The following is a 22,452-nucleotide window of genomic DNA, read 5'->3' as shown; positions in this document are numbered from 1 at the left end:
CATTTCATAAAACAATGTTTCTAGTTATTTCTCATTATTTTGAAGTAAATTCATTACACCCGATATGCAACTATGTAATTTTGATTCTTCCCTAGAATTTTAAGAAACTATGTCATTCATCAATAATTAGTGTACCCAAAATCTGTTTGGTGTATATTTAATACATATTTATGGAGATTACATTTCGATTGTTTTCGGACGTAGAATTTCTAACAGATTTTAAAGAAACTAAAATATTCAAAATTTCGTTGAATGTGCAGTTACCTTATAAAGCTTGAAACTAGATTCATTGTCGGCAACGGCCATACCACACTGAATATACCGGTTCTCGTCCGATCACCGCAGTCAAGCAGTGTCGGGTGCGGTTAGTACTTGGATGGGTGACCGCTTGGGAACACCGCATGCTGTTGCCTTATTTTTTTTTCTACTTAATGCTTGTAATTATCGTTTCGTAAAACAATGTTTTTAGTTATTTCAAATTATTTTGAAGCAAATTCATTACACCCGATATACAACTATGTAATTTTGATTCTTCCCTAGAATTTTAAGAAACTATGTCATTCATCAATAATTAGTGTACTTAAAATCTGTTTGGTGTATATTTATACATACTTATTGAGATAACATTTCGATTGTTTTCGGACGTAGAATTTCTAACAGATTTAAAGAAACTAAAATATTCAAAATTTCGTTGAATGTGCACTTACCTTATAAAGCTTGAAACTAGATTGATTGTTGGCAACGGCCATACCACACTGAATATACCGGTTCTCGTCCGATCACCGCAGTCAAGCAGTGTCGGGTGCGGTTAGTACTTGGATGGGTGACCGCTTGGGAACACCGCATGCTGTTGCCTTGTTTTTTTTTCTACTTAATGCTTGTAATTATCATTTCATAAAACAATGTTTCTAGTTATTTCTCATTATTTTGAAGTAAATTCATTACACCCGATATGCAACTATGTAATTTTGATTCTTCGCTAGAATTTTAAAAAACAATGTCATTCATCAACAATTAGTCTACTCAGAATCTGTTGGTGTATATTTATACATACTTATTGAGATTACATTTCGATTGTTTTCGGACGTAGAATTTCTAACAGATTTTAAAGAAACTAAAATAATCAAAATTTCGTTGAATGTGCAGTTACCTTATAAAGCTTGAAACTAGATTCATTGTCGGCAACGGCCATACCACACTGAATATACCGGTTCTCGTCCGATCACCGCAGTCAAGCAGTGTCGGGTGCGGTTAGTACTTGGATGGGTGACCGCTTGGGAACACCGCATGCTGTTGCCTTGTTTTTTTTTCTACTTAATGCTTGTAATTTTCATTTCATAAAACAATGTTTCTAGTTATTTCTCATTATTTTGAAGTAAATTCATTACACCCGATATGCAACTATGTAATTTTGATTCTTCGCTAGAATTTTAAAAAACAATGTCATTCATCAACAATTAGTCTACTCAGAATCTGTTGGTGTATATTTATACATATTTATGGAGATTACATTTCGATTGTTTTCGGACGTAGAATTTCTAACAGATTTTAAAGAAACTAAAATATTCAAAATTTCGTTGAATGTGCAGTTACCTTATAAAGCTTGAAACTAGATTCATTGTCGGCAACGGCCATACCACACTGAATATACCGGTTCTCGTCCGATCACCGCAGTCAAGCAGTGTCGGGTGCGGTTAGTACTTGGATGGGTGACCGCTTGGGAACACCGCATGCTGTTGCCTTGTTTTTTTTTCTACTTAATGCTTGTAATTTTCATTTCATAAAACAATGTTTCTAGTTATTTCTCATTATTTTGAAGTAAATTCATTACACCCGATATGCAACTATGTAATTTTGATTCTTCCCTAGAATTTTAAGAAACTATGTCATTCATCAATAATTAGTGTACCCAAAATCTGTTTGGTGTATATTTAATACATATTTATGGAGATTACATTTCGATTGTTTTCGGACGTAGAATTTCTAACAGATTTTAAAGAAACTAAAATATTCAAAATTTCGTTGAATGTGCAGTTACCTTATAAAGCTTGAAACTAGATTCATTGTCGGCAACGGCCATACCACACTGAATATACCGGTTCTCGTCCGATCACCGCAGTCAAGCAGTGTCGGGTGCGGTTAGTACTTGGATGGGTGACCGCTTGGGAACACCGCATGCTGTTGCCTTATTTTTTTTCTACTTAATGCTTGTAATTATCGTTTCGTAAAACAATGTTTTTAGTTATTTCAAATTATTTTGAAGTAAATTCATTACACCCGATATACAACTATGTAATTTTGATTCTTCCCTAGAATTTTAAGAAACTATGTCATTCATCAATAATTAGTGTACTTAAAATCTGTTTGTTGTATATTTATACATACTTATTGAGATTACATTTCGATTGTTTTCGGACGTAGAATTTCTAACAGATTTAAAGAAACTAAAATATTCAAAATTTCGTTGAATGTGCACTTACCTTATAAAGCTTGAAACTAGATTTTTTGTCGGCAACGGCCATACCACACTGAATATACCGGTTCTCGTCCGATCACCGCAGTCAAGCAGTGTCGGGTGCGGTTAGTACTTGGATGGGTGACCGCTTGGGAACACCGCATGCTGTTGCCTTATTTTTTTTCTACTTAATGCTTGTAATTATCGTTTCGTAAAACAATGTTTTTAGTTATTTCAAATTATTTTGAAGTAAATTCATTACACCCGATATACAACTATGTAATTTTGATTCTTCCCTAGAATTTTAAGAAACTATGTCATTCATCAATAATTAGTGTACTTAAAATCTGTTTGTTGTATATTTATACATACTTATTGAGATTACATTTCGATTGTTTTCGGACGTAGAATTTCTAACAGATTTAAAGAAACTAAAATATTCAAAATTTCGTTGAATGTGCACTTACCTTATAAAGCTTGAAACTAGATTTTTTGTCGGCAACGGCCATACCACACTGAATATACCGGTTCTCGTCCGATCACCGCAGTCAAGCAGTGTCGGGTGCGGTTAGTACTTGGATGGGTGACCGCTTGGGAACACCGCATGCTGTTGCCTTATTTTTTTTCTACTTAATGCTTGTAATTATCGTTTCGTAAAACAATGTTTTTAGTTATTTCAAATTATTTTGAAGTAAATTCATTACACCCGATATACAACTATGTAATTTTGATTCTTCCCTAGAATTTTAAGAAACTATGTCATTCATCAATAATTAGTGTACTTAAAATCTGTTTGTTGTATATTTATACATACTTATTGAGATTACATTTCGATTGTTTTCGGACGTAGAATTTCTAACAGATTTAAAGAAACTAAAATATTCAAAATTTCGTTGAATGTGCACTTACCTTATAAAGCTTGAAACTAGATTTTTTGTCGGCAACGGCCATACCACACTGAATATACCGGTTCTCGTCCGATCACCGCAGTCAAGCAGTGTCGGGTGCGGTTAGTACTTGGATGGGTGACCGCTTGGGAACACCGCATGCTGTTGCCTTATTCTTTTTTCTACTTAATGCTTGTAATTATCGTTTCGTAAAACAATGTTTTTAGTTATTTCAAATTATTTTGAAGTAAATTCATTACACCCGATATACAACTATGTAATTTTGATTCTTCCCTAGAATTTTAAGAAACTATGTCATTCATCAATAATTAGTGTACTTAAAATCTGTTTGGTGTATATTTATACATACATATTGAGATTACATTTCGATTGTTTTCGGACGTAGAATTTCTAACAGATTTAAAGAAACTAAAATATTCAAAATTTCGTTGAATGTGCACTTACCTTATAAAGCTTGAAACTAGATTTTTTGTCGGCAACGGCCATACCACACTGAATATACCGGTTCTCGTCCGATCACCGCAGTCAAGCAGTGTCGGGTGCGGTTAGTACTTGGATGGGTGACCGCTTGGGAACACCGCATGCTGTTGCCTTATTCTTTTTTCTACTTAATGCTTGTAATTATCGTTTCGTAAAACAATGTTTTTAGTTATTTCAAATTATTTTGAAGCAAATTCATTACACCCGATATACAACTATGTAATTTTGATTCTTCCCTAGAATTTTAAGAAACTATGTCATTCATCAATAATTAGTGTACTTAAAATCTGTTTGGTGTATATTTATACATACTTATTGAGATTACATTTCGATTGTTTTCGGACATAGAATTTCTAACAGATTTTAAAGAAACTAAAATATTCAAAATTTCGTTGAATGTGCACTTACCTTATAAAGCTTGAAACTAGATTTTTTGTCGGCAACGGCCATACCACACTGAATATACCGGTTCTCGTCCGATCACCGCAGTCAAGCAGTGTCGGGTGCGGTTAGTACTTGGATGGGTGACCGCTTGGGAACACCGCATGCTGTTGCCTTATTCTTTTTTCTACTTAATGCTTGTAATTATCGTTTCGTAAAACAATGTTTTTAGTTATTTCAAATTATTTTGAAGCAAATTCATTACACCCGATATACAACTATGTAATTTTGATTCTTCCCTAGAATTTTAAGAAACTATGTCATTCATCAATAATTAGTGTACTTAAAATCTGTTTGGTGTATATTTATACATACTTATTGAGATTACATTTCGATTGTTTTCGGACATAGAATTTCTAACAGATTTTAAAGAAACTAAAATATTCAAAATTTCGTTGAATGTGCACTTACCTTATAAAGCTTGAAACTAGATTTTTTGTCGGCAACGGCCATACCACACTGAATATACCGGTTCTCGTCCGATCACCGCAGTCAAGCAGTGTCGGGTGCGGTTAGTACTTGGATGGGTGACCGCTTGGGAACACCGCATGCTGTTGCCTTATTTTTTTTCTACTTAATGCTTGTAATTATCGTTTCGTAAAACAATGTTTTTAGTTATTTCAAATTATTTTGAAGTAAATTCATTACACCCGATATACAACTATGTAATTTTGATTCTTCCCTAGAATTTTAAGAAACTATGTCATTCATCAATAATTAGTGTACTTAAAATCTGTTTGTTGTATATTTATACATACTTATTGAGATTACATTTCGATTGTTTTCGGACGTAGAATTTCTAACAGATTTAAAGAAACTAAAATATTCAAAATTTCGTTGAATGTGCACTTACCTTATAAAGCTTGAAACTAGATTTTTTGTCGGCAACGGCCATACCACACTGAATATACCGGTTCTCGTCCGATCACCGCAGTCAAGCAGTGTCGGGTGCGGTTAGTACTTGGATGGGTGACCGCTTGGGAACACCGCATGCTGTTGCCTTGTTTTTTTTTCTACTTAATGCTTGTAATTTTCATTTCATAAAACAATGTTTCTAGTTATTTCTCATTATTTTGAAGTAAATTCATTACACCCGATATGCAACTATGTAATTTTGATTCTTCCCTAGAATTTTAAGAAACTATGTCATTCATCAATAATTAGTGTACCCAAAATCTGTTTGGTGTATATTTAATACATATTTATGGAGATTACATTTCGATTGTTTTCGGACGTAGAATTTCTAACAGATTTTAAAGAAACTAAAATATTCAAAATTTCGTTGAATGTGCAGTTACCTTATAAAGCTTGAAACTAGATTCATTGTCGGCAACGGCCATACCACACTGAATATACCGGTTCTCGTCCGATCACCGCAGTCAAGCAGTGTCGGGTGCGGTTAGTACTTGGATGGGTGACCGCTTGGGAACACCGCATGCTGTTGCCTTATTTTTTTTCTACTTAATGCTTGTAATTATCGTTTCGTAAAACAATGTTTTTAGTTATTTCAAATTATTTTGAAGTAAATTCATTACACCCGATATACAACTATGTAATTTTGATTCTTCCCTAGAATTTTAAGAAACTATGTCATTCATCAATAATTAGTGTACTTAAAATCTGTTTGTTGTATATTTATACATACTTATTGAGATTACATTTCGATTGTTTTCGGACGTAGAATTTCTAACAGATTTAAAGAAACTAAAATATTCAAAATTTCGTTGAATGTGCACTTACCTTATAAAGCTTGAAACTAGACTTTTTGTCGGCAACGGCCATACCACACTGAATATACCGGTTCTCGTCCGATCACCGCAGTCAAGCAGTGTCGGGTGCGGTTAGTACTTGGATGGGTGACCGCTTGGGAACACCGCATGCTGTTGCCTTATTTTTTTTCTACTTAATGCTTGTAATTATCGTTTCGTAAAACAATGTTTTTAGTTATTTCAAATTATTTTGAAGTAAATTCATTACACCCGATATACAACTATGTAATTTTGATTCTTCCCTAGAATTTTAAGAAACTATGTCATTCATCAATAATTAGTGTACTTAAAATCTGTTTGGTGTATATTTATACATACATATTGAGATTACATTTCGATTGTTTTCGGACGTAGAATTTCTAACAGATTTAAAGAAACTAAAATATTCAAAATTTCGTTGAATGTGCACTTACCTTATAAAGCTTGAAACTAGATTTTTTGTCGGCAACGGCCATACCACACTGAATATACCGGTTCTCGTCCGATCACCGCAGTCAAGCAGTGTCGGGTGCGGTTAGTACTTGGATGGGTGACCGCTTGGGAACACCGCATGCTGTTGCCTTATTCTTTTTTCTACTTAATGCTTGTAATTATCGTTTCGTAAAACAATGTTTTTAGTTATTTCAAATTATTTTGAAGCAAATTCATTACACCCGATATACAACTATGTAATTTTGATTCTTCCCTAGAATTTTAAGAAACTATGTCATTCATCAATAATTAGTGTACTTAAAATCTGTTTGGTGTATATTTATACATACTTATTGAGATTACATTTCGATTGTTTTCGGACATAGAATTTCTAACAGATTTTAAAGAAACTAAAATATTCAAAATTTCGTTGAATGTGCACTTACCTTATAAAGCTTGAAACTAGATTTTTTGTCGGCAACGGCCATACCACACTGAATATACCGGTTCTCGTCCGATCACCGCAGTCAAGCAGTGTCGGGTGCGGTTAGTACTTGGATGGGTGACCGCTTGGGAACACCGCATGCTGTTGCCTTATTCTTTTTTCTACTTAATGCTTGTAATTATCGTTTCGTAAAACAATGTTTTTAGTTATTTCAAATTATTTTGAAGCAAATTCATTACACCCGATATACAACTATGTAATTTTGATTCTTCCCTAGAATTTTAAGAAACTATGTCATTCATCAATAATTAGTGTACTTAAAATCTGTTTGGTGTATATTTATACATACTTATTGAGATTACATTTCGATTGTTTTCGGACATAGAATTTCTAACAGATTTTAAAGAAACTAAAATATTCAAAATTTCGTTGAATGTGCACTTACCTTATAAAGCTTGAAACTAGATTTTTTGTCGGCAACGGCCATACCACACTGAATATACCGGTTCTCGTCCGATCACCGCAGTCAAGCAGTGTCGGGTGCGGTTAGTACTTGGATGGGTGACCGCTTGGGAACACCGCATGCTGTTGCCTTATTTTTTTTTCTACTTAATGCTTGTAATTATCGTTTCGTAAAACAATGTTTTTAGTTATTTCAAATTATTTTGAAGCAAATTCATTACACCCGATATACAACTATGTAATTTTGATTCTTCCCTAGAATTTTAAGAAACTATGTCATTCATCAATAATTAGTGTACTTAAAATCTGTTTGGTGTATATTTATACATACTTATTGAGATTACATTTCGATTGTTTTCGGACGTAGAATTTCTAACAGATTTTAAAGAAACTAAAATATTCAAAATTTCGTTGAATGTGCACTTACCTTATAAAGCTTGAAACCAGATTTTTTGTCGGCAACGGCCATACCACACTGAATATACCGGTTCTCGTCCGATCACCGCAGTCAAGCAGTGTCGGGTGCGGTTAGTACTTGGATGGGTGACCGCTTGGGAACACCGCATGCTGTTGCCTTATTTTTTTTCTACTTAATGCTTGTAATTATCGTTTCGTAAAACAATGTTTTTAGTTATTTCAAATTATTTTGAAGTAAATTCATTACACCCGATATACAACTATGTAATTTTGATTCTTCCCTAGAATTTTAAGAAACTATGTCATTCATCAATAATTAGTGTACTTAAAATCTGTTTGGTGTATATTTATACATACATATTGAGATTACATTTCGATTGTTTTCGGACGTAGAATTTCTAACAGATTTAAAGAAACTAAAATATTCAAAATTTCGTTGAATGTGCACTTACCTTATAAAGCTTGAAACTAGATTTTTTGTCGGCAACGGCCATACCACACTGAATATACCGGTTCTCGTCCGATCACCGCAGTCAAGCAGTGTCGGGTGCGGTTAGTACTTGGATGGGTGACCGCTTGGGAACACCGCATGCTGTTGCCTTATTTTTTTTTCTACTTAATGCTTGTAATTATCGTTTCGTAAAACAATGTTTTTAGTTATTTCAAATTATTTTGAAGCAAATTCATTACACCCGATATACAACTATGTAATTTTGATTCTTCCCTAGAATTTTAAGAAACTATGTCATTCATCAATAATTAGTGTACTTAAAATCTGTTTGGTGTATATTTATACATACTTACTGAGATTACATTTCGATTGTTTTCGGACGTAGAATTTCTAACAGATTTTAAAGAAACTAAAATATTCAAAATTTCGTTGAATGTGCAGTTACCTTATAAAGCTTGAAACTAGATTCATTGTCGGCAACGGCCATACCACACTGAATATACCGGTTCTCGTCCGATCACCGCAGTCAAGCAGTGTCGGGTGCGGTTAGTACTTGGATGGGTGACCGCTTGGGAACACCGCATGCTGTTGCCTTGTTTTTTTTTCTACTTAATGCTTGTAATTTTCATTTCATAAAACAATGTTTCTGGTTATTTCTCATTATTTTGAAGTAAATTCATTACACCCGATATGCAACTATGTAATTTTGATTCTTCGCTAGAATTTTAAAAAACAATGTCATTCATCAACAATTAGTCTACTCAGAATCTGTTGGTGTATATTTATACATATTTATGGAGATTACATTTCGATTGTTTTCGGACGTAGAATTTCTAACAGATTTTAAAGAAACTAAAATATTCAAAATTTCGTTGAATGTGCAGTTACCTTATAAAGCTTGAAACTAGATTCATTGTCGGCAACGGCCATACCACACTGAATATACCGGTTCTCGTCCGATCACCGCAGTCAAGCAGTGTCGGGTGCGGTTAGTACTTGGATGGGTGACCGCTTGGGAACACCGCATGCTGTTGCCTTGTTTTTTTTTCTACTTAATGCTTGTAATTTTCATTTCATAAAACAATGTTTCTAGTTATTTCTCATTATTTTGAAGTAAATTCATTACACCCGATATGCAACTATGTAATTTTGATTCTTCCCTAGAATTTTAAGAAACTATGTCATTCATCAATAATTAGTGTACCCAAAATCTGTTTGGTGTATATTTAATACATATTTATGGAGATTACATTTCGATTGTTTTCGGACGTAGAATTTCTAACAGATTTTAAAGAAACTAAAATATTCAAAATTTCGTTGAATGTGCAGTTACCTTATAAAGCTTGAAACTAGATTCATTGTCGGCAACGGCCATACCACACTGAATATACCGGTTCTCGTCCGATCACCGCAGTCAAGCAGTGTCGGGTGCGGTTAGTACTTGGATGGGTGACCGCTTGGGAACACCGCATGCTGTTGCCTTATTTTTTTTCTACTTAATGCTTGTAATTATCGTTTCGTAAAACAATGTTTTTAGTTATTTCAAATTATTTTGAAGTAAATTCATTACACCCGATATACAACTATGTAATTTTGATTCTTCCCTAGAATTTTAAGAAACTATGTCATTCATCAATAATTAGTGTACTTAAAATCTGTTTGTTGTATATTTATACATACTTATTGAGATTACATTTCGATTGTTTTCGGACGTAGAATTTCTAACAGATTTAAAGAAACTAAAATATTCAAAATTTCGTTGAATGTGCAGTTACCTTATAAAGCTTGAAACTAGATTCATTGTCGGCAACGGCCATACCACACTGAATATACCGGTTCTCGTCCGATCACCGCAGTCAAGCAGTGTCGGGTGCGGTTAGTACTTGGATGGGTGACCGCTTGGGAACACCGCATGCTGTTGCCTTGTTTTTTTTTCTACTTAATGCTTGTAATTTTCATTTCATAAAACAATGTTTCTAGTTATTTCTCATTATTTTGAAGTAAATTCATTACACCCGATATGCAACTATGTAATTTTGATTCTTCGCTAGAATTTTAAAAAACAATGTCATTCATCAACAATTAGTCTACTCAGAATCTGTTGGTGTATATTTATACATATTTATGGAGATTACATTTCGATTGTTTTCGGACGTAGAATTTCTAACAGATTTTAAAGAAACTAAAATATTCAAAATTTCGTTGAATGTGCAGTTACCTTATAAAGCTTGAAACTAGATTCATTGTCGGCAACGGCCATACCACACTGAATATACCGGTTCTCGTCCGATCACCGCAGTCAAGCAGTGTCGGGTGCGGTTAGTACTTGGATGGGTGACCGCTTGGGAACACCGCATGCTGTTGCCTTGTTTTTTTTTCTACTTAATGCTTGTAATTTTCATTTCATAAAACAATGTTTCTAGTTATTTCTCATTATTTTGAAGTAAATTCATTACACCCGATATGCAACTATGTAATTTTGATTCTTCCCTAGAATTTTAAGAAACTATGTCATTCATCAATAATTAGTGTACCCAAAATCTGTTTGGTGTATATTTAATACATATTTATGGAGATTACATTTCGATTGTTTTCGGACGTAGAATTTCTAACAGATTTTAAAGAAACTAAAATATTCAAAATTTCGTTGAATGTGCAGTTACCTTATAAAGCTTGAAACTAGATTCATTGTCGGCAACGGCCATACCACACTGAATATACCGGTTCTCGTCCGATCACCGCAGTCAAGCAGTGTCGGGTGCGGTTAGTACTTGGATGGGTGACCGCTTGGGAACACCGCATGCTGTTGCCTTATTTTTTTTCTACTTAATGCTTGTAATTATCGTTTCGTAAAACAATGTTTTTAGTTATTTCAAATTATTTTGAAGTAAATTCATTACACCCGATATACAACTATGTAATTTTGATTCTTCCCTAGAATTTTAAGAAACTATGTCATTCATCAATAATTAGTGTACTTAAAATCTGTTTGGTGTATATTTATACATACATATTGAGATTACATTTCGATTGTTTTCGGACGTAGAATTTCTAACAGATTTAAAGAAACTAAAATATTCAAAATTTCGTTGAATGTGCACTTACCTTATAAAGCTTGAAACTAGATTTTTTGTCGGCAACGGCCATACCACACTGAATATACCGGTTCTCGTCCGATCACCGCAGTCAAGCAGTGTCGGGTGCGGTTAGTACTTGGATGGGTGACCGCTTGGGAACACCGCATGCTGTTGCCTTATTTTTTTTTCTACTTAATGCTTGTAATTATCGTTTCGTAAAACAATGTTTTTAGTTATTTCAAATTATTTTGAAGCAAATTCATTACACCCGATATACAACTATGTAATTTTGATTCTTCCCTAGAATTTTAAGAAACTATGTCATTCATCAATAATTAGTGTACTTAAAATCTGTTTGGTGTATATTTATACATACTTATTGAGATTACATTTCGATTGTTTTCGGACGTAGAATTTCTAACAGATTTTAAAGAAACTAAAATATTCAAAATTTCGTTGAATGTGCAGTTACCTTATAAAGCTTGAAACTAGATTCATTGTCGGCAACGGCCATACCACACTGAATATACCGGTTCTCGTCCGATCACCGCAGTCAAGCAGTGTCGGGTGCGGTTAGTACTTGGATGGGTGACCGCTTGGGAACACCGCATGCTGTTGCCTTGTTTTTTTTTCTACTTAATGCTTGTAATTTTCATTTCATAAAACAATGTTTCTAGTTATTTCTCATTATTTTGAAGTAAATTCATTACACCCGATATGCAACTATGTAATTTTGATTCTTCGCTAGAATTTTAAAAAACAATGTCATTCATCAACAATTAGTCTACTCAGAATCTGTTGGTGTATATTTATACATATTTATGGAGATTACATTTCGATTGTTTTCGGACGTAGAATTTCTAACAGATTTTAAAGAAACTAAAATATTCAAAATTTCGTTGAATGTGCAGTTACCTTATAATGGGTGTCCGCTTGGGAACACCGCATGCTGTTGCCTTATTTTTTTTCTACTTAATGCTTGTAATTATCGTTTCGTAAAACAATGTTTTTAGTTATTTCAAATTATTTTGAAGTAAATTCATTACACCCGATATACAACTATGTAATTTTGATTCTTCCCTAGAATTTTAAGAAACTATGTCATTCATCAATAATTAGTGTACTTAAAATCTGTTTGGTGTATATTTATACATACTTATTGAGATTACATTTCGATTGTTTTCGGACGTAGAATTTCTAACAGATTTAAAGAAACTAAAATATTCAAAATTTCGTTGAATGTGCACTTACCTTATAAAGCTTGAAACTAGATTTATTGTTGGCAACGGCCATACCACACTGAATATACCGGTTCTCGTCCGATCACCGCAGTCAAGCAGTGTCGGGTGCGGTTAGTACTTGGATGGGTGACCGCTTGGGAACACCGCATGCTGTTGCCTTGTTTTTTTTTCTACTTAATGCTTGTAATTTTCATTTCATAAAACAATGTTTCTAGTTATTTCTCATTATTTTGAAGTAAATTCATTACACCCGATATGCAACTATGTAATTTTGATTCTTCCCTAGAATTTTAAGAAACTATGTCATTCATCAATAATTAGTGTACCCAAAATCTGTTTGGTGTATATTTAATACATATTTATGGAGATTACATTTCGATTGTTTTCGGACGTAGAATTTCTAACAGATTTTAAAGAAACTAAAATATTCAAAATTTCGTTGAATGTGCAGTTACCTTATAAAGCTTGAAACTAGATTCATTGTCGGCAACGGCCATACCACACTGAATATACCGGTTCTCGTCCGATCACCGCAGTCAAGCAGTGTCGGGTGCGGTTAGTACTTGGATGGGTGACCGCTTGGGAACACCGCATGCTGTTGCCTTGTTTTTTTTTCTACTTAATGCTTGTAATTTTCATTTCATAAAACAATGTTTCTAGTTATTTCTCATTATTTTGAAGTAAATTCATTACACCCGATATGCAACTATGTAATTTTGATTCTTCGCTAGAATTTTAAAAAACAATGTCATTCATCAACAATTAGTCTACTCAGAATCTGTTGGTGTATATTTATACATATTTATGGAGATTACATTTCGATTGTTTTCGGACGTAGAATTTCTAACAGATTTTAAAGAAACTAAAATATTCAAAATTTCGTTGAATGTGCAGTTACCTTATAATGGGTGTCCGCTTGGGAACACCGCATGCTGTTGCCTTATTTTTTTTCTACTTAATGCTTGTAATTATCGTTTCGTAAAACAATGTTTTTAGTTATTTCAAATTATTTTGAAGTAAATTCATTACACCCGATATACAACTATGTAATTTTGATTCTTCCCTAGAATTTTAAGAAACTATGTCATTCATCAATAATTAGTGTACTTAAAATCTGTTTGGTGTATATTTATACATACTTATTGAGATAACATTTCGATTGTTTTCGGACGTAGAATTTCTAACAGATTTAAAGAAACTAAAATATTCAAAATTTCGTTGAATGTGCACTTACCTTATAAAGCTTGAAACTAGATTGATTGTTGGCAACGGCCATACCACACTGAATATACCGGTTCTCGTCCGATCACCGCAGTCAAGCAGTGTCGGGTGCGGTTAGTACTTGGATGGGTGACCGCTTGGGAACACCGCATGCTGTTGCCTTGTTTTTTTTTCTACTTAATGCTTGTAATTATCATTTCATAAAACAATGTTTCTAGTTATTTCTCATTATTTTGAAGTAAATTCATTACACCCGATATGCAACTATGTAATTTTGATTCTTCGCTAGAATTTTAAAAAACAATGTCATTCATCAACAATTAGTCTACTCAGAATCTGTTGGTGTATATTTATACATACTTATTGAGATTACATTTCGATTGTTTTCGGACGTAGAATTTCTAACAGATTTTAAAGAAACTAAAATAATCAAAATTTCGTTGAATGTGCAGTTACCTTATAAAGCTTGAAACTAGATTCATTGTCGGCAACGGCCATACCACACTGAATATACCGGTTCTCGTCCGATCACCGCAGTCAAGCAGTGTCGGGTGCGGTTAGTACTTGGATGGGTGACCGCTTGGGAACACCGCATGCTGTTGCCTTGTTTTTTTTTCTACTTAATGCTTGTAATTTTCATTTCATAAAACAATGTTTCTAGTTATTTCTCATTATTTTGAAGTAAATTCATTACACCCGATATGCAACTATGTAATTTTGATTCTTCGCTAGAATTTTAAAAAACAATGTCATTCATCAACAATTAGTCTACTCAGAATCTGTTGGTGTATATTTATACATATTTATGGAGATTACATTTCGATTGTTTTCGGACGTAGAATTTCTAACAGATTTTAAAGAAACTAAAATATTCAAAATTTCGTTGAATGTGCAGTTACCTTATAAAGCTTGAAACTAGATTCATTGTCGGCAACGGCCATACCACACTGAATATACCGGTTCTCGTCCGATCACCGCAGTCAAGCAGTGTCGGGTGCGGTTAGTACTTGGATGGGTGACCGCTTGGGAACACCGCATGCTGTTGCCTTGTTTTTTTTTCTACTTAATGCTTGTAATTTTCATTTCATAAAACAATGTTTCTAGTTATTTCTCATTATTTTGAAGTAAATTCATTACACCCGATATGCAACTATGTAATTTTGATTCTTCCCTAGAATTTTAAGAAACTATGTCATTCATCAATAATTAGTGTACCCAAAATCTGTTTGGTGTATATTTAATACATATTTATGGAGATTACATTTCGATTGTTTTCGGACGTAGAATTTCTAACAGATTTTAAAGAAACTAAAATATTCAAAATTTCGTTGAATGTGCAGTTACCTTATAAAGCTTGAAACTAGATTCATTGTCGGCAACGGCCATACCACACTGAATATACCGGTTCTCGTCCGATCACCGCAGTCAAGCAGTGTCGGGTGCGGTTAGTACTTGGATGGGTGACCGCTTGGGAACACCGCATGCTGTTGCCTTATTTTTTTTCTACTTAATGCTTGTAATTATCGTTTCGTAAAACAATGTTTTTAGTTATTTCAAATTATTTTGAAGTAAATTCATTACACCCGATATACAACTATGTAATTTTGATTCTTCCCTAGAATTTTAAGAAACTATGTCATTCATCAATAATTAGTGTACTTAAAATCTGTTTGTTGTATATTTATACATACTTATTGAGATTACATTTCGATTGTTTTCGGACGTAGAATTTCTAACAGATTTAAAGAAACTAAAATATTCAAAATTTCGTTGAATGTGCACTTACCTTATAAAGCTTGAAACTAGATTTTTTGTCGGCAACGGCCATACCACACTGAATATACCGGTTCTCGTCCGATCACCGCAGTCAAGCAGTGTCGGGTGCGGTTAGTACTTGGATGGGTGACCGCTTGGGAACACCGCATGCTGTTGCCTTATTTTTTTTCTACTTAATGCTTGTAATTATCGTTTCGTAAAACAATGTTTTTAGTTATTTCAAATTATTTTGAAGTAAATTCATTACACCCGATATACAACTATGTAATTTTGATTCTTCCCTAGAATTTTAAGAAACTATGTCATTCATCAATAATTAGTGTACTTAAAATCTGTTTGTTGTATATTTATACATACTTATTGAGATTACATTTCGATTGTTTTCGGACGTAGAATTTCTAACAGATTTAAAGAAACTAAAATATTCAAAATTTCGTTGAATGTGCACTTACCTTATAAAGCTTGAAACTAGATTTTTTGTCGGCAACGGCCATACCACACTGAATATACCGGTTCTCGTCCGATCACCGCAGTCAAGCAGTGTCGGGTGCGGTTAGTACTTGGATGGGTGACCGCTTGGGAACACCGCATGCTGTTGCCTTGTTTTTTTTTCTACTTAATGCTTGTAATTTTCATTTCATAAAACAATGTTTCTAGTTATTTCTCATTATTTTGAAGTAAATTCATTACACCCGATATGCAACTATGTAATTTTGATTCTTCCCTAGAATTTTAAGAAACTATGTCATTCATCAATAATTAGTGTACCCAAAATCTGTTTGGTGTATATTTAATACATATTTATGGAGATTACATTTCGATTGTTTTCGGACGTAGAATTTCTAACAGATTTTAAAGAAACTAAAATATTCAAAATTTCGTTGAATGTGCAGTTACCTTATAAAGCTTGAAACTAGATTCATTGTCGGCAACGGCCATACCACACTGAATATACCGGTTCTCGTCCGATCACCGCAGTCAAGCAGTGTCGGGTGCGGTTAGTACTTGGATGGGTGACCGCTTGGGAACACCGCATGCTGTTGCCTTGTTTTTTTTTCTACTTAATGCTTGTAATTTTCATTTCATAAAACAATGTTTCTAGTTATTTCTCATTATTTTGAAGTAAATTCATTACACCCGATATGCAACTATGTAATTTTGATTCTTCGCTAGAATTTTAAAAAACAATGTCATTCATCAACAATTAGTCTACTCAGAATCTGTTGGTGTATATTTATACATATTTATGGAGATTACATTTCGATTGTTTTCGGACGTAGAATTTCTAACAGATTTTAAAGAAACTAAAATATTCAAAATTTCGTTGAATGTGCAGTTACCTTATAAAGCTTGAAACTAGATTCATTGTCGGCAACGGCCATACCACACTGAATATACCGGTTCTCGTCCGATCACCGCAGTCAAGCAGTGTCGGGTGCGGTTAGTACTTGGATGGGTGACCGCTTGGGAACACCGCATGCTGTTGCCTTGTTTTTTTTTCTACTTAATGCTTGTAATTTTCATTTCATAAAACAATGTTTCTAGTTATTTCTCATTATTTTGAAGTAAATTCATTACACCCGATATGCAACTATGTAATTTTGATTCTTCCCTAGAATTTTAAGAAACTATGTCATTCATCAATAATTAGTGTACCCAAAATCTGTTTGGTGTATATTTAATACATATTTATGGAGATTACATTTCGATTGTTTTCGGACGTAGAATTTCTAACAGATTTTAAAGAAACTAAAATATTCAAAATTTCGTTGAATGTGCAGTTACCTTATAAAGCTTGAAACTAGATTCATTGTCGGCAACGGCCATACCACACTGAATATACCGGTTCTCGTCCGATCACCGCAGTCAAGCAGTGTCGGGTGCGGTTAGTACTTGGATGGGTGACCGCTTGGGAACACCGCATGCTGTTGCCTTATTTTTTTTCTACTTAATGCTTGTAATTATCGTTTCGTAAAACAATGTTTTTAGTTATTTCAAATTATTTTGAAGTAAATTCATTACACCCGATATACAACTATGTAATTTTGATTCTTCCCTAGAATTTTAAGAAACTATGTCATTCATCAATAATTAGTGTACTTAAAATCTGTTTGTTGTATATTTATACATACTTATTGAGATTACATTTCGATTGTTTTCGGACGTAGAATTTCTAACAGATTTAAAGAAACTAAAATATTCAAAATTTCGTTGAATGTGCACTTACCTTATAAAGCTTGAAACTAGATTTTTTGTCGGCAACGGCCATACCACACTGAATATACCGGTTCTCGTCCGATCACCGCAGTCAAGCAGTGTCGGGTGCGGTTAGTACTTGGATGGGTGACCGCTTGGGAACACCGCATGCTGTTGCCTTGTTTTTTTTCTACTTAATGCTTGTAATTATCATTTCATAAAACAATGTTTCTAGTTATTTCTCATTATTTTGAAGTAAATTCATTACACCCGATATACAACTATGTAATTTTGATTCTTCGCTAGAATTTTAAAAAACAATGTCATTCATCAACAATTAGTCTACTCAGAATCTGTTGGTGTATATTTATACATACTTATTGAGATTACATTTCGATTGTTTTCGGACGTAGAATTTCTAACAGATTTAAAGAAACTAAAATATTCAAAATTTCGTTGAATGTGCACTTACCTTATAAAGCTTGAAACTAGATTGATTGTTGGCAACGGCCATACCACACTGAATATACCGGTTCTCGTCCGATCACCGCAGTCAAGCAGTGTCGGGTGCGGTTAGTACTTGGATGGGTGACCGCTTGGGAACACCGCATGCTGTTGCCTTATTTTTTTTTCTACTTAATGCTTGTAATTATCGTTTCGTAAAACAATGTTTTTAGTTATTTCAAATTATTTTGAAGCAAATTCATTACACCCGATATACAACTATGTAATTTTGATTCTTCCCTAGAATTTTAAGAAACTATGTCATTCATCAATAATTAGTGTACTTAAAATCTGTTTGGTGTATATTTATACATACTTATTGAGATTACATTTCGATTGTTTTCGGACGTAGAATTTCTAACATATTTAAAGAAACTAAAATATTCAAAATTTCGTTGAATGTGCACTTACCTTATAAAGCTTTAAACTAGATTCATTGTCGGCAACGGCCATACCACACTGAATATACCGGTTCTCGTCCGATCACCGCAGTCAAGCAGTGTCGGGTGCGGTTAGTACTTGGATGGGTGACCGCTTGGGAACACCGCATGCTGTTGCCTTGTTTTTTTTTCTACTTAATGCTTGTAATTATCATTTCATAAAACAATGTTTCTAGTTATTTCTCATTATTTTGAAGTAAATTCATTACACCCGATATGCAACTATGTAATTTTGATTCTTCGCTAGAATTTTAAGAAACTATGTCATTCATCAATAATTAGTGTACTTAAAATCTGTTTGTTGTATATTTATACATACTTATTGAGATTACATTTCGATTGTTTTCGGACGTAGAATTTCTAACAGATTTAAAGAAACTAAAATATTCAAAATTTCGTTGAATGTGCACTTACCTTATAAAGCTTGAAACTAGATTTTTTGTCGGCAACGGCCATACCACACTGAATATACCGGTTCTCGTCCGATCACCGCAGTCAAGCAGTGTCGGGTGCGGTTAGTACTTGGATGGGTGACCGCTTGGGAACACCGCATGCTGTTGCCTTGTTTTTTTTCTACTTAATGCTTGTAATTATCATTTCATAAAACAATGTTTCTAGTTATTTCTCATTATTTTGAAGTAAATTCATTACACCCGATATACAACTATGTAATTTTGATTCTTCGCTAGAATTTTAAAAAACAATGTCATTCATCAACAATTAGTCTACTCAGAATCTGTTGGTGTATATTTATACATACTTATTGAGATTACATTTCGATTGTTTTCGGACGTAGAATTTCTAACAGATTTAAAGAAACTAAAATATTCAAAATTTCGTTGAATGTGCACTTACCTTATAAAGCTTGAAACTAGATTGATTGTTGGCAACGGCCATACCACACTGAATATACCGGTTCTCGTCCGATCACCGCAGTCAAGCAGTGTCGGGTGCGGTTAGTACTTGGATGGGTGACCGCTTGGGAACACCGCATGCTGTTGCCTTATTTTTTTTTCTACTTAATGCTTGTAATTATCGTTTCGTAAAACAATGTTTTTAGTTATTTCAAATTATTTTGAAGCAAATTCATTACACCCGATATACAACTATGTAATTTTGATTCTTCCCTAGAATTTTAAGAAACTATGTCATTCATCAATAATTAGTGTACTTAAAATCTGTTTGGTGTATATTTATACATACTTATTGAGATTACATTTCGATTGTTTTCGGACGTAGAATTTCTAACATATTTAAAGAAACTAAAATATTCAAAATTTCGTTGAATGTGCACTTACCTTATAAAGCTTTAAACTAGATTCATTGTCGGCAACGGCCATACCACACTGAATATACCGGTTCTCGTCCGATCACCGCAGTCAAGCAGTGTCGGGTGCGGTTAGTACTTGGATGGGTGACCGCTTGGGAACACCGCATGCTGTTGCCTTGTTTTTTTTTCTACTTAATGCTTGTAATTATCATTTCATAAAACAATGTTTCTAGTTATTTCTCATTATTTTGAAGTAAATTCATTACACCCGATATGCAACTATGTAATTTTGATTCTTCGCTAGAATTTTAAAAAACAATGTCATTCATCAACAATTAGTCTACTCAGAATCTGTTGGTGTATATTTAATACATATTTATTGAGATTACATTTCGATTGTTTTCGGACGTAGAATTTCTAACAGATTTTAAAGAAACTAAAATATTCAAAATTTCGTTGAATGTGCAGTTACCTTATAAAGCTTGGAACTAGATTAGATTATTGCGTATCAATAGGGATGCTAAGAAATTGAGTCATCATCTCTATACCTCCTTCATACCTTATCTTTCGTATTATATTTATAAAAAGTATGTAGATACTCAATATGGATTTATTCAAAAATTTATAAACTATTTCACTATTTGCAGATTAACTTACTAGGTAACGAATTACCTAATTGCTTTGTAAATTGAATTGTAAATGAAATTTTATTTCTACTTTCAGCATTTAGTGATTTTTGTAAAAGGGATATTGGCTTACGCTATTCCGGATGTACCAGAAAATGTTGTGGGAGAACTAGCAAAAAAGAGAGAAAGTACACGACTTTCATAATTTTTCTTCAAATGTACTAACAATAAAAGAAATAAACTATTACTTTATAATTGATTTTTTTGGAATAGTATAAATGCGCAGAACATTAACTTGAAGCCTAAGATTCATGTGATCAATAAAGGAGAGTGTTTCCAATGTAAGCTGGAAGACTTAACGATTCTCTATTTCATTTTTACACGAAAAATTCTTCTAAACCCATTTGGTAAGTATTATGAGTCATGCAGATAATACCAAAAGGGCATTCTTGGAAAACTCATGTCAGTTATCACCACCACTAATTGCTTTTATACCAACCGCAACGAAATAAGTGATTGCACTTCCAAAAAAAAAAAATAATAGAGTTATCAACTATTATATTCAATAACGTGTTAAGCTTATTAATGATAATTAAATCCGGAAAATTTCCAATGGAAGCGAGCTCTTACAAACCAGGTAAACCCATATCGAACGGTTACTAATGAACAGAATAAATGGAGTGACTCCTATTGACAAAACTTGTTCCAGATTATCAATTTGGTTTCGGAAAGAAACCCTCAAATTCTCATCAGTGTCACAGAATTGTTAGCACAATAAAGCAGAGCCTGGAAGAGAAGGAATTGTACCCTGCAGTTTTCTTCAATATAAAACTAGCCTTCGGTAGAGTATGGGATGAAGGAACAAAATATTAAAACACTTACACGATCAAGTATATCTAATCCCAGTGATGGATTTACGACAAATCACGGCCTAGGGCGGCATGATTTGAGACGCGGTAAAATTTATGAAATGACAATATTTTAGAGATATAATAAAATAAAAACAGTCTTTTTTGAAAATGAATGTAGTTTAATTTTTGTGAAGAATTTTTTCTAAAGTATATAATGGTTCAATTTTTTATTTATTTTACAGTATATGAATAAAATGTTTATTTTTTAAAATATCAATTGAAGTCTTTATCGAATGATGTTCTTTACTTTTCGTTCCATTACTGAAATTAATCAACTGAATATAAAATTCTCGTGTCACAATGTTAGTTACCATACTCCTCCCAAAAGGCTTGACCGATTTTTATCAAATTTTATATGCATATTCAGTAGGTCTGAGAATCGTCTACTGTCTATTTTTCATACCCCTAAGTGATAAGGGTTGTCCACCCCTAGCATTTTATTTTTATTTTTCATACAAAATTTTGATTTTAAATTATTTTATAATGTGCCATTAAAAAATACATACAACCCTAAATTTTCACTCTTCTATCACCAACCTCTATTTTTTAATAGTCATTTTACTAATTTAATCATTTTTCATCCCGCTCGATAACTGATCAATTATCACTGGCGTGGATAACTTACTCTCAATTAAATGTGACGCTCAACAGCCTAACATTTAATTGGAACTTTTATATGGTAATATGTATTAGTATCAAGACAGTTTATTCCTGCTAACTCACTCCCTCCACAGTTTTCGGCCATTATTCATGCATCAAGCGAGGGGGGGCTATTATCAAAAAATATAATCGATTATCGATTGTATAAAATAATCGATTATTTTCGATTATTAATCAAAAATAATCGGTCAATCCAAAATAATCGATAAATCGGAAATATTCGATTAAACGAAAATAATCAATTTTCGATTATTCGAAAATCGGAAATAAAGCTTCAAAAGAACGATTGTG

General features: G+C 33.3%; 44 non-coding genes across 44 annotated transcripts; all 44 read left to right on the top strand.

Annotated features, from left to right (window-relative positions):
- The first annotated feature begins 294 nt into the window (after positions 1–294).
- LOC130442286 (5S ribosomal RNA) lies at positions 295–413 on the top strand. The gene has a single exon (XR_008909752.1). It is a non-coding gene; the product is annotated as a 5S ribosomal RNA (ribosomal RNA).
- A 324-nt stretch (positions 414–737) lies between these two features.
- On the top strand, positions 738–856 carry LOC130442285 (5S ribosomal RNA). The gene has a single exon (XR_008909751.1). It is a non-coding gene; the product is annotated as a 5S ribosomal RNA (ribosomal RNA).
- A 324-nt stretch (positions 857–1,180) lies between these two features.
- On the top strand, positions 1,181–1,299 carry LOC130442284 (5S ribosomal RNA). Its single transcript, XR_008909750.1, has one exon. It is a non-coding gene; the product is annotated as a 5S ribosomal RNA (ribosomal RNA).
- Positions 1,300–1,623: 324 nt separating this feature from the next.
- On the top strand, positions 1,624–1,742 carry LOC130442283 (5S ribosomal RNA). The gene has a single exon (XR_008909749.1). It is a non-coding gene; the product is annotated as a 5S ribosomal RNA (ribosomal RNA).
- A 326-nt stretch (positions 1,743–2,068) lies between these two features.
- LOC130442282 (5S ribosomal RNA) lies at positions 2,069–2,187 on the top strand. The gene has a single exon (XR_008909748.1). It is a non-coding gene; the product is annotated as a 5S ribosomal RNA (ribosomal RNA).
- A 323-nt stretch (positions 2,188–2,510) lies between these two features.
- On the top strand, positions 2,511–2,629 carry LOC130442281 (5S ribosomal RNA). Its single transcript, XR_008909747.1, has one exon. It is a non-coding gene; the product is annotated as a 5S ribosomal RNA (ribosomal RNA).
- A 323-nt stretch (positions 2,630–2,952) lies between these two features.
- On the top strand, positions 2,953–3,071 carry LOC130442280 (5S ribosomal RNA). The gene has a single exon (XR_008909746.1). It is a non-coding gene; the product is annotated as a 5S ribosomal RNA (ribosomal RNA).
- A 323-nt stretch (positions 3,072–3,394) lies between these two features.
- On the top strand, positions 3,395–3,513 carry LOC130442279 (5S ribosomal RNA). The gene has a single exon (XR_008909745.1). It is a non-coding gene; the product is annotated as a 5S ribosomal RNA (ribosomal RNA).
- A 324-nt stretch (positions 3,514–3,837) lies between these two features.
- LOC130442278 (5S ribosomal RNA) lies at positions 3,838–3,956 on the top strand. The gene has a single exon (XR_008909744.1). It is a non-coding gene; the product is annotated as a 5S ribosomal RNA (ribosomal RNA).
- A 325-nt stretch (positions 3,957–4,281) lies between these two features.
- Positions 4,282–4,400, top strand: LOC130442276 (5S ribosomal RNA). The gene has a single exon (XR_008909742.1). It is a non-coding gene; the product is annotated as a 5S ribosomal RNA (ribosomal RNA).
- Positions 4,401–4,725: 325 nt separating this feature from the next.
- On the top strand, positions 4,726–4,844 carry LOC130442273 (5S ribosomal RNA). The gene has a single exon (XR_008909741.1). It is a non-coding gene; the product is annotated as a 5S ribosomal RNA (ribosomal RNA).
- Positions 4,845–5,167: 323 nt separating this feature from the next.
- LOC130442272 (5S ribosomal RNA) lies at positions 5,168–5,286 on the top strand. Its single transcript, XR_008909740.1, has one exon. It is a non-coding gene; the product is annotated as a 5S ribosomal RNA (ribosomal RNA).
- Positions 5,287–5,612: 326 nt separating this feature from the next.
- On the top strand, positions 5,613–5,731 carry LOC130442271 (5S ribosomal RNA). Its single transcript, XR_008909739.1, has one exon. It is a non-coding gene; the product is annotated as a 5S ribosomal RNA (ribosomal RNA).
- Positions 5,732–6,054: 323 nt separating this feature from the next.
- LOC130442270 (5S ribosomal RNA) lies at positions 6,055–6,173 on the top strand. The gene has a single exon (XR_008909738.1). It is a non-coding gene; the product is annotated as a 5S ribosomal RNA (ribosomal RNA).
- A 323-nt stretch (positions 6,174–6,496) lies between these two features.
- On the top strand, positions 6,497–6,615 carry LOC130442269 (5S ribosomal RNA). The gene has a single exon (XR_008909737.1). It is a non-coding gene; the product is annotated as a 5S ribosomal RNA (ribosomal RNA).
- A 325-nt stretch (positions 6,616–6,940) lies between these two features.
- Positions 6,941–7,059, top strand: LOC130442268 (5S ribosomal RNA). The gene has a single exon (XR_008909736.1). It is a non-coding gene; the product is annotated as a 5S ribosomal RNA (ribosomal RNA).
- Positions 7,060–7,384: 325 nt separating this feature from the next.
- LOC130442267 (5S ribosomal RNA) lies at positions 7,385–7,503 on the top strand. Its single transcript, XR_008909735.1, has one exon. It is a non-coding gene; the product is annotated as a 5S ribosomal RNA (ribosomal RNA).
- A 325-nt stretch (positions 7,504–7,828) lies between these two features.
- Positions 7,829–7,947, top strand: LOC130442266 (5S ribosomal RNA). The gene has a single exon (XR_008909734.1). It is a non-coding gene; the product is annotated as a 5S ribosomal RNA (ribosomal RNA).
- A 323-nt stretch (positions 7,948–8,270) lies between these two features.
- Positions 8,271–8,389, top strand: LOC130442265 (5S ribosomal RNA). The gene has a single exon (XR_008909733.1). It is a non-coding gene; the product is annotated as a 5S ribosomal RNA (ribosomal RNA).
- A 325-nt stretch (positions 8,390–8,714) lies between these two features.
- On the top strand, positions 8,715–8,833 carry LOC130442263 (5S ribosomal RNA). Its single transcript, XR_008909731.1, has one exon. It is a non-coding gene; the product is annotated as a 5S ribosomal RNA (ribosomal RNA).
- A 324-nt stretch (positions 8,834–9,157) lies between these two features.
- On the top strand, positions 9,158–9,276 carry LOC130442262 (5S ribosomal RNA). The gene has a single exon (XR_008909730.1). It is a non-coding gene; the product is annotated as a 5S ribosomal RNA (ribosomal RNA).
- A 326-nt stretch (positions 9,277–9,602) lies between these two features.
- Positions 9,603–9,721, top strand: LOC130442261 (5S ribosomal RNA). The gene has a single exon (XR_008909729.1). It is a non-coding gene; the product is annotated as a 5S ribosomal RNA (ribosomal RNA).
- Positions 9,722–10,044: 323 nt separating this feature from the next.
- On the top strand, positions 10,045–10,163 carry LOC130442260 (5S ribosomal RNA). Its single transcript, XR_008909728.1, has one exon. It is a non-coding gene; the product is annotated as a 5S ribosomal RNA (ribosomal RNA).
- Positions 10,164–10,487: 324 nt separating this feature from the next.
- Positions 10,488–10,606, top strand: LOC130442259 (5S ribosomal RNA). The gene has a single exon (XR_008909727.1). It is a non-coding gene; the product is annotated as a 5S ribosomal RNA (ribosomal RNA).
- Positions 10,607–10,932: 326 nt separating this feature from the next.
- On the top strand, positions 10,933–11,051 carry LOC130442257 (5S ribosomal RNA). Its single transcript, XR_008909726.1, has one exon. It is a non-coding gene; the product is annotated as a 5S ribosomal RNA (ribosomal RNA).
- A 323-nt stretch (positions 11,052–11,374) lies between these two features.
- Positions 11,375–11,493, top strand: LOC130442256 (5S ribosomal RNA). The gene has a single exon (XR_008909725.1). It is a non-coding gene; the product is annotated as a 5S ribosomal RNA (ribosomal RNA).
- Positions 11,494–11,818: 325 nt separating this feature from the next.
- Positions 11,819–11,937, top strand: LOC130442255 (5S ribosomal RNA). Its single transcript, XR_008909724.1, has one exon. It is a non-coding gene; the product is annotated as a 5S ribosomal RNA (ribosomal RNA).
- A 660-nt stretch (positions 11,938–12,597) lies between these two features.
- On the top strand, positions 12,598–12,716 carry LOC130442254 (5S ribosomal RNA). The gene has a single exon (XR_008909723.1). It is a non-coding gene; the product is annotated as a 5S ribosomal RNA (ribosomal RNA).
- A 326-nt stretch (positions 12,717–13,042) lies between these two features.
- Positions 13,043–13,161, top strand: LOC130442253 (5S ribosomal RNA). The gene has a single exon (XR_008909722.1). It is a non-coding gene; the product is annotated as a 5S ribosomal RNA (ribosomal RNA).
- Positions 13,162–13,821: 660 nt separating this feature from the next.
- LOC130442251 (5S ribosomal RNA) lies at positions 13,822–13,940 on the top strand. Its single transcript, XR_008909720.1, has one exon. It is a non-coding gene; the product is annotated as a 5S ribosomal RNA (ribosomal RNA).
- A 324-nt stretch (positions 13,941–14,264) lies between these two features.
- Positions 14,265–14,383, top strand: LOC130442250 (5S ribosomal RNA). Its single transcript, XR_008909719.1, has one exon. It is a non-coding gene; the product is annotated as a 5S ribosomal RNA (ribosomal RNA).
- Positions 14,384–14,707: 324 nt separating this feature from the next.
- LOC130442249 (5S ribosomal RNA) lies at positions 14,708–14,826 on the top strand. The gene has a single exon (XR_008909718.1). It is a non-coding gene; the product is annotated as a 5S ribosomal RNA (ribosomal RNA).
- A 326-nt stretch (positions 14,827–15,152) lies between these two features.
- On the top strand, positions 15,153–15,271 carry LOC130442248 (5S ribosomal RNA). The gene has a single exon (XR_008909717.1). It is a non-coding gene; the product is annotated as a 5S ribosomal RNA (ribosomal RNA).
- A 323-nt stretch (positions 15,272–15,594) lies between these two features.
- LOC130442247 (5S ribosomal RNA) lies at positions 15,595–15,713 on the top strand. Its single transcript, XR_008909716.1, has one exon. It is a non-coding gene; the product is annotated as a 5S ribosomal RNA (ribosomal RNA).
- Positions 15,714–16,036: 323 nt separating this feature from the next.
- Positions 16,037–16,155, top strand: LOC130442246 (5S ribosomal RNA). The gene has a single exon (XR_008909715.1). It is a non-coding gene; the product is annotated as a 5S ribosomal RNA (ribosomal RNA).
- A 326-nt stretch (positions 16,156–16,481) lies between these two features.
- Positions 16,482–16,600, top strand: LOC130442245 (5S ribosomal RNA). The gene has a single exon (XR_008909714.1). It is a non-coding gene; the product is annotated as a 5S ribosomal RNA (ribosomal RNA).
- A 324-nt stretch (positions 16,601–16,924) lies between these two features.
- On the top strand, positions 16,925–17,043 carry LOC130442237 (5S ribosomal RNA). Its single transcript, XR_008909707.1, has one exon. It is a non-coding gene; the product is annotated as a 5S ribosomal RNA (ribosomal RNA).
- Positions 17,044–17,369: 326 nt separating this feature from the next.
- Positions 17,370–17,488, top strand: LOC130442225 (5S ribosomal RNA). The gene has a single exon (XR_008909696.1). It is a non-coding gene; the product is annotated as a 5S ribosomal RNA (ribosomal RNA).
- Positions 17,489–17,811: 323 nt separating this feature from the next.
- Positions 17,812–17,930, top strand: LOC130442214 (5S ribosomal RNA). Its single transcript, XR_008909685.1, has one exon. It is a non-coding gene; the product is annotated as a 5S ribosomal RNA (ribosomal RNA).
- A 322-nt stretch (positions 17,931–18,252) lies between these two features.
- Positions 18,253–18,371, top strand: LOC130442288 (5S ribosomal RNA). The gene has a single exon (XR_008909754.1). It is a non-coding gene; the product is annotated as a 5S ribosomal RNA (ribosomal RNA).
- Positions 18,372–18,695: 324 nt separating this feature from the next.
- LOC130442277 (5S ribosomal RNA) lies at positions 18,696–18,814 on the top strand. The gene has a single exon (XR_008909743.1). It is a non-coding gene; the product is annotated as a 5S ribosomal RNA (ribosomal RNA).
- A 324-nt stretch (positions 18,815–19,138) lies between these two features.
- On the top strand, positions 19,139–19,257 carry LOC130442264 (5S ribosomal RNA). Its single transcript, XR_008909732.1, has one exon. It is a non-coding gene; the product is annotated as a 5S ribosomal RNA (ribosomal RNA).
- A 322-nt stretch (positions 19,258–19,579) lies between these two features.
- LOC130442252 (5S ribosomal RNA) lies at positions 19,580–19,698 on the top strand. Its single transcript, XR_008909721.1, has one exon. It is a non-coding gene; the product is annotated as a 5S ribosomal RNA (ribosomal RNA).
- Positions 19,699–20,022: 324 nt separating this feature from the next.
- Positions 20,023–20,141, top strand: LOC130442208 (5S ribosomal RNA). Its single transcript, XR_008909679.1, has one exon. It is a non-coding gene; the product is annotated as a 5S ribosomal RNA (ribosomal RNA).
- The last annotated feature ends 2,311 nt before the right edge of the window (positions 20,142–22,452 follow it).

The sequence above is a fragment of the Diorhabda sublineata genome, chromosome 3 (genome assembly GCF_026230105.1).
Source record: "Diorhabda sublineata isolate icDioSubl1.1 chromosome 3, icDioSubl1.1, whole genome shotgun sequence".
Lineage (NCBI taxonomy): Eukaryota > Metazoa > Arthropoda > Insecta > Coleoptera > Chrysomelidae > Diorhabda > Diorhabda sublineata.
The sequence above is the reverse complement of the archived record's forward strand: the minus strand, read 5'-3'. Positions and strand labels throughout refer to the sequence as shown.